The sequence below is a fragment of the Schistocerca cancellata genome, chromosome 1 (assembly GCF_023864275.1).
Source record: "Schistocerca cancellata isolate TAMUIC-IGC-003103 chromosome 1, iqSchCanc2.1, whole genome shotgun sequence".
Lineage (NCBI taxonomy): Eukaryota > Metazoa > Arthropoda > Insecta > Orthoptera > Acrididae > Schistocerca > Schistocerca cancellata.
In genome coordinates this window covers 501,015,047-501,022,911 of record NC_064626.1, presented here as the reverse complement: position 1 = coordinate 501,022,911, position 7,865 = coordinate 501,015,047, and positions in this window count along the sequence as shown.

Here is a 7,865-nt window from a genome sequence, read left to right as displayed (position 1 = left end):
GGTGGCTGCTGTAAAGTGGGTGTACTGTTAGATGCTGAAATGCTTGCTTGTATCGGAAAGATGTGGAATGGTGAAGCGACTCCCACCTACGCAACTTCCCACAAAAAAGGCGGGGGTTCTCTTTCAGGCATCAGTGTTGTCCGAGGAACAATGGCTCCCCTAAAGACATTGAACAAGGTTTTAGTTACAGAATTTATAGTTGCTGATAAGGGCCACAAAAGAGATCCGTTGTACACAATGTAGAAACAGACCAGAGAATTACGCAAAATCAAACCGCTTTCGGCAATGGATAAGACTATCGTTAGAAAGGATAACTGGAAGATGTTAGCCGATCTGAATGTCCTAACAGCGGCTGTGACCAAGCCACTACAGAACGCAGAAATCAATATATACAAAGACAGCTGTCTGTAAAATAATATTCTTCATTCGTAGTAGAAGAAGATATATAGCAATGAGCCGTATCCGTAGCCTACGTAGGTTCTTAATCTTCACACTTTTAACCTTTTTTCAAGCCCATCACATGTATCATGAATTGGACGGTATTTTGCATACTGTCTTGTTTGAACTACGATCGCACACACTACTTCCACGTCCCATAACTCTGGTCGTAGATGAATCGTATTTGTGAAATCCACTGTTCTGTCAGTGTACTGTTAAACCACAATAAATTTTTGACCTAAACACTCGACTGCTATTTAAACTACCTTGATAAATTCCTTCCCTCTTTCCATCCAATCAGTGAAAAAGCCTGGTACCAAGAAATATCGATTCGAGTTTATCATCCTTCTAATTGAATCATTAGTATCCAAGAACTAAACGGTGATCACCACTCTGAATGTAACTACACAGGCAACCCAATGAAAGAGTTACTTTTTTTAAACCTCGTAATTGTCTCCCATTGTGACGCAGGCGTTAGAAATTTGGAGCTAAGGTGACTACAGCCTTCATCTGTCATGGTGCAAACGCGTGGCGCACTGCGACGTCATCCTCGTGGTCGGTGACCCTACCGGCAGCAAGGCCACAGCTCAGAAGTTCATTTGAGGAGTAAGGTGGGTTGATGATGTCACACTGGCACCAAATTTCACCACAATTCTGCCCAACGCCACCGTGGGCGTTTCAGACTGGCGAAGGTCGACACACTTCCTTTTGCGCTTACTTCACCCCTTGTGACGCCTGTGCGATGGAGGTCAGAATCCTAACGCTCAGCCTTTAAAACATACCGTGTCCTTATGGTTGGTCAAAGAAAACTTTTCAGACACATCGCAGTTCAGAATCTACACAAAAAGGCCACAGGAAGTGGCGAAAAGGGAGTCGGTGAAACCGCCCCTTCCGTTGGGGCGTTGATTCCCACAAATTTCGCGGTCGAAAATGACTGTTCACAGTGTATTTGACAAAGTTTGACACTGCCGACAACCTCTGGAAGATTGAAGCCTCCCCTAAGGACACTCTGAGCAAGATGATCTGACGCCTTTGGAGTGTACTATGACAGCAATTTTTGCTCTGGTATACAGGATGGGACCACTAGGGACCGTCCGAAACCATTCGACGAAGTTTCATAGTTATCCGAGGCAGCATCGGGGTGTTCATGCTTTTTCAACCCTCCTGTTGCCTGATCATCAGGGGGAGGGAGGGGTGGTTGCAGCTTTGACACGCATGTGAAGAAAATGTCAAAAGGTCCCACTAGGACCTCTCAGTTCAGCAACAGATTCTGTGCCATCCACGCACCTTTGTTGGCCAATTTAAAAATATACCTGTACATAGCCTTAGACATCCAGTCAGCTGAGTGGCACTTCGCTGTTGCTCTAGCGCCTGAGAGTACGCAACCCTCTGACACTCCTTCGATTATGCACACCCAGAAGCAAGAGTGGGTACTTAGCATTTTTCCACACGCCAGAATTTCTTCGAGATGGTAATATCTCAGTGCACATTATAGTCTAATCTAGTCTTTGCGATCCCTACATCGATGATACATGAAGATCGGTAGTATATGCCTTGGTGCTTCAACTAATGGTGTATCTGCAACCTTTTAAAGTAAGATTTAATAGCATAGTCGGTGTGAGTCTTAAAGGATCTGCCGATTCAAGTTTTTCAGCATTTCTGTGACACTCGCCCGTGAGTTAGACACACCTGCAACTTTTTGTGCTTCCCTTGCATTTAAAATCACCTGTTCGTCCCATTTCATATGGTTCCCACATGATTGATAAGTATCATAAGGTGGAAAGAGCAAGTCTTTTGTAAGCCATACCGTTCGTAGACGGACTGCATTTTTCCGGTGTTCTAACAATGAACCAAATTCGGCCATCTGGCTTACCTACAACTGAGCCTATGGGATCATTCCATTTCACGTCACCTCAGATTGCTACGTCCAGGTATTTGTAGAAGTTAAATGATTCCAGTACTGACCAACTGATGTTGTGGTCATAAGATTCTCAGTTTTGTGAAGTACACAGTTTTACATTTGTGCATATGTAAAGCAAGCTGTTAATCTTTCCGCTACTTTGAAATTTTACGAGGACCTAACTGAGAATTTTTGCAGCTTTCTTCAGTTGATTCTTCATTATAAATAATTGCGTCATCTCCAAAAACTCTGTGGTTGTTACCAAGACCCAACTACGAATTTGTGCAACTTTTTTCAGTTGATTCTTTATTATAAATAATTGCGTCATCTGCAAAACCTCTGTGGTTGCTTTTATTGTCGTCGGTTTGTTAATACACAGCATAAACAGCGAGAGTCTCCACTAGCCTGGAGCACGCCCGTAGTTATAGCTCCATTTCTGTGGGGGCTATCCATCGAAGATAAATGTTGCATCCTCCCTGCCAAGGAATGCTTAACCCAGTCACATATTTCGTTTCATACCCCACATGAGCGATGTTTCGTTAGTAAAGCAATATCAAAGTCAGTTTCTTTCCGTAAAACATTTCAACGATTCGCGGTGCTTATCCCTTCACAAGAAACAGCATGATTGCTTCTGAACTACGGCTACCACAGAGTCCGTTAAGCTCCACATTTCCGTTAGCGTGACGAACAACACTACATGGCTACATTGAGAAATCGATGTGTTTGTTTCGCGTTTCGTGCATCGTACTGCGGAAATAAACGGCACGCAACTGTAATTCCGTTAATAATTAAAATCCTGATATTTGGAACAGTGAAAGACATTCCTCACTTGTTATTTAATTTTCATCTATCATCGTTTCTCATTTGATAGCTATTTCATGTACGCGCTTCGGAATGGTATTTTGCAATTTTGTTGTTAGTGAATGTTTATTTCATTTGTTTCGACGGCCTTTTCCGGCCGAAAACGTATCTGAATGAAAACGTGACCATCTTTCATTGTTTAAAATAACCACGTTTTGAATACGGTTATCGCCTCGGCTAATACCTGCAAAGTACTCGTACTTCATTCAGTTCTTTATTCCTTAGTCTGCTTAAAGGGTGTGCTCGGAAAATAATGCAATTCATCGGCCAGCGACGACAAGAGACCTGAAAGATAATTTGAACTGAATGGGTTTTATGTTGAAAAGAGATTATAAGATGAATATCCACAAAAATAAATCAAGGGTAAGGGAGCGGAATTAAATTAGTTGATGCTCATGGAATAAGAGCAGGAAATGGCATGCTGAAAGTACTAGATGAGGTTTGCTATATGGGCAGCAAAATGATTGGCGATAGCCCAAATAGAGAGCATAAAAGATGCAGATTGGCGATATCAAAAAAAGCGTTTCTGGGCACGAGGAATATTTTGACAATGAATATAAATGTAAGCGTAAGGAAGTCATTTTTGAAACTTTATATCTAGAGTGTAGCCTTCTACGGAAGTGAAATGCGGATATAAATAATTCAGACGGGAAGAGAGCAGATGCTCTTGATGTGTGGTACTACAGAGCAGTTAGGTGGGGACATCGGGTAACTTTTTAGGAGGTACGAAACAGATTTGAAGATAACGGAAGTTTATGGCACAGCTTGACTAAAAGAAGAGACAGATTGGTAGGACAGATTTTGGGATTTTTAAGGAATAGTCAGTTTAACGACGGAGGGAAGGTTGAGGAGTAAATGACTGTAGAGTGAGACTTAGGCGTATCCACAGTAAGCAGGTTCTAGAGGTTGTAGGTTGCAGTAGAATTAAATGATTGTATGGCATCATTGGCCGGTAAACGCCGTCTAGCATTGTTTGCCCGCTTAGAGCCAGTCCTTTTATTTGACACAATTTAGACGACTTGCGCGTCGATGACGATTATGAAATGATGATGAGAAAAACACAACACGTAGTGCTCGAGTGGATAAAAGATCCATCCTGCGGTGTATCGAACCCAGGACCCCACGACTCAGATGAAGCAACGTTAACCGCTTGTCTACTAACTGCAGAATATACGTATATGAAGAGGCCTGATAGCATGGACGGACGCGGAGGGCTGCACAGAACCAATCTTGGAGTTGAAAACGTCAACAGCATTCGTTAAAATAAACTATTCAAGATATCAATACAGACGCATAAAAATCTTCGAAAAAATCCTCTGTGGCATCTAAAAATGTTTTCGCATTTTTACATATAGTCTTTTCCTCGCGGTTCTGGTGGTTTTCGTGCTCCCAAAATGAGCTCCTGTGAGACCGGTATCGAAGCTCACGATCAGGTATAATTCAGTCGGAGTCAGGACAGGACGGTAGGGGGTATAGTGCAAAGTCGCAAAGATATGCTCGAACTAGAATAGAGCTGTGAGGCCATTGCCAGGTATCGACGTTCTGCCTCCGTGGTCGGGAGACCTTATCCTCACTTCTCGAGCTCACCTATATTTCAAAATCTGTATTTAATTCGCACACTAATTCGAAGGGCGATGTTCCATAAAGAAACTTCATTCGTTCATAATGTTGAGAATACGATAGAGAAAGGTTTGCTGATACAAGCAAGACATAGTTTGTGGACATAGTGTGAGGTCATACTGTTGTTCGAAATGTGATTACAGCGAGCCTCGTGACACATGCACTATCGGGTGGTTCACAGAAGCAGCGATACTATTACTCTCAGAGCTCAGAGCGAACTGAGGAAAGCAACGTTGAAAATCTAAAACCTTAGTAGGCGACAAATTTCGAAAAGCAGGTGCCAGTGAATATCACCCATTCCGTTGAAAACGATATGTAAAACAATCATATAGGCCACAACATGAAAATATTATCGAAGTACCTGGTGGTTGCAGTGAAACTGTAGCCACTCACGTAGTTCCAGCGATGGCTGTAATTACCGTAAGGCAGCGAACCTTTGTAGATATTCCAGTGAATTAACGCGGGACCGATTTACGCTGAGAAAAAAGTTCCGATTTCAGCCACCAGGTGGAAGTCTGGCGTTTTGAATGCAAGAAATAAGCGTAGAAACCTTTCCAGGTGGAATGGATTACGAACGGAACGTGGGCAGAGAAGGTCAAACAAGTGAGAAATAATGTTGATTTTATTATTAACTGTCGCTTACACAATTTCTTCAATATGAGCACCGGAGACGTCGAAGAGATGTTGCATACGATTAGATCAACAGTTGCTGCAGCAGTTCCGGTGGAATCTGAGCAACGTATTCCTGTATACTGGTCTTCAGGTCAGGGAGAGACCGAACGTATTCCTGGTAAACAGGTTCTTTCAGACAGCCCCATAGCCAAAATTCTTGATAACGAGCAGACGTCACGGTACACCTGACAGGCCCTCTGGGTGTATTCTCTTCAAAGAAGAACGGACCGAGAATAAAGGTGCTTATGAATCCACACTAGACATTTACATTCGGCGAGTGCAATGGCTCGTCGTAGACAACACCCAGTTTAACAGTGCCCCAAATTCTACAGTTCTCTGTTCTCACTGCACCGTTTAGTGTCAAATGTGCCTCGTCACCCCATAGAACATTGCCCGGTTACATGTCATCAATTGTGATCCATGCCAGAAATCGATAACAAATTCACAACTTTGCTGCGCATCATGATGTTCCGCTTGCTGCACGCCTGGATCTTGTACGGATGCCAATGTAAAAAGGTCCACAAAACTTTCCGTACTGTTGACCATGAGATGGCCGATTACCGTGACATTGCACGAGCACTAGCACTAGCCAGGGTACGTGCAGCGTGGTCAGTTATAGCGGCAGCAGCCTCCCTTGGGGTCAAAGACGATTTGCCTGTTAAATCAGCCCAGCGACCTCAGAGAATCTTGGTCCTCGAAGATTAGAGACAGAAAAGATTAGCATGCAAGGAAAGGTCCTAGAATTAATGTCGTTCACTGAAGGTTATAATACACAGATATTATTGGAAACAGAAATCTGACTGAAACCAGACGTCAATGACAACGAAAGCCTAAGTTCAGATTGGAATGTTTGTCGTTAGGAAAGGTTAGAACCCAATAGTGGCGGCGTGTTTATTGCAGAAAAAAATTCGATAAAATGTAGCGGGGGTTATCACGGATTCCGAATGTGAATTAGTATGGGTGAAACTGAGTATCAAAGAACGATCAAAAATGGTGACTGGATGCTTTTATAGACCGCCTGGGTCATAATATGTAGTTGTAGAGCGCTTCAGATAAAACTTATAGAATATCATTAGTATTTTTTTCTGATAATGCCGTTGTAATAGGCGGTGACTTCAACTTGCCAGGTATAGATTGGGACTGTTATGCCATCGAAACTGGTGCCAGAGACAGGGAATCGTGTGTATTTGTTCTGGATGTCTTGTCCGAAAATTACATTGAGCAGGTAGAGAACCACCTCGTGCGGGTATCGTCTTAGACCTCCTGGCAACAAACAGACCTGAACGTATCGAATCAGTTAACGCAGAGGAAGGAGGTATCAGTGACCATAAGACTGTGACAGCATATATGACGACGGGTCCTACAAGGAATGTTAGGAAAGGTAGGAAGATTTATTTGCTCAGCAAGGATGACCGGATACAAATTTCAGAATATCTCAGCAGTAAGCATCAAATATTCGGTGATGAGGACAAATATGTGGAGAGCAAATGGAAAAAAAATTCAAAGGCATCTTTCATTATGCCCTAGACAAGTATGTTCCGAGTAAGGTTTTAAGGGATGGGAAAGATCCACCATCGTTTAATGGCCGTCTTAGAAAAGCGCTACGTAAACAAGGGGCACATCATCTCTGATTCGAGACAAGTGAAAACCTAGCTGACAAACAAAAGCTGAAAGAAGCGAAAGTGAGCGTAAGGAGAGTAATAAGAGAAGAGTTGAATAATTTTGAAAGTAAGACGTTGTCAACCGACCTGAGTAAAAACGCTAAGAGATTTTGGTCGTATGTAAAATCAGTAAGTGGGTGAATATCATCTTTTCATTCTCTCAGCGACCACACCGGCACCGAATCGGAAGATAACAGAGAAAAGGTCGAAATACTGAATTCGGTCTTCCGAAGTTGTTTCACCGCGTTAGATCGTAACACCGTCGCTCCTTTCAATCGTCGTACGAACTTCGAAATGGCAGATATTGAGATACCGATCGCGGAACTGAAAAGCAGCTACAATCGCTTAGTAGCAGAAAGGCTTTAGGACCAGATGAGATACATACAAGATTCTATAAAGATTTTGCGACGGAACTTGTTCCCCTTCTAGCAGTAATTTATCGTAGATAGCTTGAGCAACTAAAGGTACCGAACGACTGGAGAGAGGCGCAGGTCATTCCCGCTTTTGAGAAAGGCCGTAAGACAGATCCACACAATTACACGCCTATATGGTTGACATATATCTGTTGTAGAATTAGGGAACATGTTTTATGCTCAAAAGATATGACATTTTTGAAAAATGAATATCTCCTCTATAAAAAATCAACATGGTTTCCGCAAACAGAGATACTGCGAAATTCAGATCGCTCCGTTCCTGCATGAGATCCACAGCGC